Below are 4,237 nucleotides of genomic sequence, written 5' to 3' on the forward strand. Positions count from 1 at the left end.
GCTTGCCCTTTGATTGCTGCCTTTGGTCGGTAGTGAATATCAAACTCACTCAGCTCGATAGCCCATTTGGTGAGTCGGCCGGAAGCTTCTGGTTTTTGCAGTACCTGGCGAAGCGGAAGGTCGGTCATTACAATGATGGTGTGGGCATGGAAATACGGCCTAAGCCGCCGAGATGAAGTTATTAAAGCCAAGGCAACTTTCTCCAAGCTTGGGTATCTTGTTTCTGCCGGTAGTAATGCTTTGCTGACATAGTAAACCGGCAGTTGCTTTCCTTCAGATTCTCGTATCAAAGCCGAGCTAACAGCTGCCTCGGACACGGCTAGGTAGAGGAGCAACGACTCCCCTGGTTCGGGTTTTGATAAGAGAGGTGCAGAACCGAGATATGATTTTAATTGCTGGAATGCTGCTTCACACTCTTCCGTCCAACCCATCGCTTGTCTCCCTTTCAATTGATTGAAGAAAGGGAGACATTTATCCGTAGCTCTGGACAGGAATCGATTAAGTGCTGCGACTCGTCCGGTCAATCTTTGGACGTCCTTAATGGTTTTGGGGGATTCCATATCAATCAGAGCCTTTATCTTCTCAGGGTTTGCCTCTATTCCTCGTTGACTGACCAAGAAACCGAGGAATTTACCGGAGCCTACTCCAAAAGCACATTTACTTGGATTCAACTTCATCCGGAACTTCCGTAGGATTAGAAACATTTCTTCCAAATCATTCACATGATCCGCCGCGTGTATGCTCTTGACAAGCATGTCGTCGATGTATACCTCCATGGTTCGGCCTATAAGTCGAGCAAAAATTTTGTTAACTAACCTTTGATGCGGTGCCCCGGCAGTCTGCCGACCAAATGGCATCACTCGGTACCAGTACAGGCCTTTGTCGGTGACAAAGGTAGTTTTTGATTTATCTGTTTGATGCATTACAATTTGATTATATCCGAATAAGCATCCATGAAGCTAAGGAGCTCATGTCCAGCTGTAACTAGCAGGTCTATCCTCGGAAGCGGAAAGCTATCTTTGGGGCGAGCTTTATTCAAGTCGGTATAATCAATACAGGACTCGCCATTTCCCGTTGGACTTCTTCACAAGCACGACATTCGCGACCCACTCGGATAGTGTATTTCTTCTATGAAATTAGCCTAGTAGTTTGTTGACTTCTTTCTCGATGATGGCGTATCGTTCGGGGCCAAGCGGTCGTCGCGTCGGTCGGATCGGTCGATATGACGGATCGACGTTAAGCCGGTGAGTCACCACGGAGGGGTCGATCCCTTGCATATCTTCATGATTCCAAGCGAATACGTCGGCGTACTCTCGGAGCAAGGCGATCAGCTTTTCTCTCAAAGGGGACTGCAGAGATGAGCCAATTCGCACTGTCTTGGATTCATCTGTTTCGACTAAGGGGACCGAGACAAGATCCTCGACCGGCTGTCCTCGTTCATAATTCTCGCCCGAGGGTCCAACGATTCGATTGTTAATATGTTGGTCGGATTCTTGTCGGCGGCTCCTTTTACAGCTATCATGTAACATCGCCTTGCGTCTTGCTGGTCTCCCTTAACAATTCCACTGACTCGGTCGGGAATTTCATTGTAAGATGGTATGTGGATACCACGGCCTGGAGGAGACTCAATGAAGGTCGGCCGAGTATCGCATTGTATACCGAGGGTTGATCGACGACCAGGAAGTCAATCATCATCGTCGTCTGATGTGGAGCATTGCCAGCAGTGAGTGGTAATGAGACAGTTCCTTCAGGCAGTACCTGTCCTCCGGAAAAACCGATCAACGGGGTCCGAACTGGGCGCAGTGTGGATCGTTCGATCCCCATTTTGTCGAACGCCTGGGTAAATAACACGTCTGCAGATGACCCCGTATCGACTAGTATACGAAACACCTTTCGGTTAGCGATAGTCATGGTGACAATCAATGCGTCATCGTGGGGGTGATAGATGCCTCGGGCATCTTCTTCTGTGAACGAGATGCAATATCTTTCTCTTTACATCTCCTTTGATGGACTATATATAATCATGAGCTCGGACAGAGGCACTCTAAGTATTCGTGATTTATTCCTTCGTGCGTTGTTTGAGAGGCACCAACAATGTGGACCGCCGATAATCGTCAGGATTTCTTCCATAGGCTGACTCTCGGTCGGGCGCGCCTCAGATGCCCCAGCTTTGACCATATGTTCTCTGAGTCGGCCGTCTTTTATGAGTCTTTCGATCTCTTCTTTTAAGTGACGGCAATCACTTGTGTTATGCCCGTGATCGCGATGATAATGGCAGTACTTATCCTTATCCCGCCGATTAGGATTACTCCTGAGCTTACTGGGCCAGCTAACAAAGCCTTCGTTTTTTATTTCCATCAGTACCTCTTCCCGAGTCTTATTCAGGGGAGTATATGTGGAAAATTTTCGATCCGGCCGTTTTCCTGACCTTCGCTCGTCACGTGCTTGATCCTCTTTGCGTTTCCTTCCCCCGGCCGAGTCGGCTTCTTTTCTGGCCGACTCTTTGGCCGAGGTTTTGGTTTCACGCAGGATTCGCGCTTCCTCAGCGTTGGCATACTTATCGGACCGTGACATAAATTCTGCCAGAGTATCGGGCGGAGTTTTGTCTAGAGATGCCAGGAATGACTTATCCCTAACTCCTTGCATGAGTGCATTGAGGGCCGTTTCTTCCGAATGTTTCCGAACTTGAAGGGATTCAAAATTAAAACGCTTGATGTAATCTTTCAATAGCTCTCCCTGCTTCTGAACTAGGTTATTCAGATGTGCAGGGGGCTTTAATTTTTTCTTTCCGCCGATGAAGTTGGTGAGGAAGGCGTTGCTTAGCTCAACGAATGAACTGATGGATTTTGGCTTCAGCTGTTTGAACCACAGTCGAGCTACATCGGTCAATGTAAGAGAAAAGGCCCGACACATTACTGCATCCGAGGCATCATGGAGTTCCATATAGGTTCTGAAGCACTCAATATGCTCGGTCGGGTCAGTCTTGCCGGTGAAAGGAGTGATTTGAGGTAATCGAAACCTCTCGGGCAATCGGGCTTTCATTACCGAGTCCACAAAGGGGGACGCTTTCGCTTCGGACCCGGTTTATATATTTCGGCCGTGCTTTATGTCCGCCATCTCTTTTGCCATCTCTTCCCGCACTTCTTTTTGAAATTTTGAATGTCGGCTTTCCAAGGTTCGCTGCCGTGCCTTCCATGGAAGGGCGATTGCGCCTTCTTCGTTTTATTTCGTGCAGATCAGTCGAGGGGAGGGAGGCGTTGGCCGACTGCGCTGGTGGTTCTGAACCGCCTTGGGGTTGGCTCGGCCGGAAAAACTGCGGCGCCGAAGGTTGAGGATCAACCGCCGCCGCCGTACGCGCGCCGTCTCCCCTTGAGGATGCGGGAGTGGTTGCATTTGCTGCTGATACGTTCCAGCATCTGTTTCATCGTATTCATATCGAGCGGATTTCTTGAACCTCCTTGTCCAACCGCCCATCGTCGCGACCCGTCTGATTGTTGCTTGTTCCGGTCGCCTCGTCGGCGGTTGTTAGGTGCGTTCTGGGCTGGGAGAACGGCGGGGCCCGGTGGCCCTGTAATCGCGTTCTCATTCAAATCTTCTTCTGGGACCGTCCTTCTAGTCATCACCATTGGACTCAATATAGAGGTACGGGATGGCTTTTTGCACGTTCCCACAGACGGCGCCAAACTGTTGATGCAATTACCTGGTTCGTCCTCCTGGATCCTTGTATGCCTGCACAGAAAAAGGACAAAGGAGACCCTGGCTAGCGCAGGGGACCCTCCGATGCCAAAGTCAGGCCTGGACTCGGGGTCTTAAAGTATTGAAAAGTCTTTTGGAGGAATTTGTTTTTCGTACCTCTCAAGGTGAGGGCCCCCCCTTCTTTTATAGCTGCTGGGGCATTTAATCGTACGAGGATTCTCTTCCTGGTATTGTGCGCGAGATCTTCTCCTGGGATCACGGAATCTTCTCCTGGGATCACGGAAACAGGATCGTGCCCGTCTCATGCCTTCATCCGATCCCGTGAGCTTCGGGATCGGGAATCTTATCCCAAGACATCCGGAGTGCGGCTTCATCTTGTGACGGTCGATCCGATAAAGAGGTCCGCCCGAAGCATGCCCGAGACACTGACGACCCTACCGACCCGTCGGGGCCGACTCAACCTTTGCCTCGGTCTAGCGAATAACTCCTCGGATTTGACACATCCTTTGGTGGCCCGAGGCATTTAGTCCGAGTCTGCGGA

The sequence above is a fragment of the Magnolia sinica genome, chromosome 15, assembly GCF_029962835.1.
Source record: "Magnolia sinica isolate HGM2019 chromosome 15, MsV1, whole genome shotgun sequence".
NCBI classification, from domain to species: domain Eukaryota; kingdom Viridiplantae; phylum Streptophyta; class Magnoliopsida; order Magnoliales; family Magnoliaceae; genus Magnolia; species Magnolia sinica.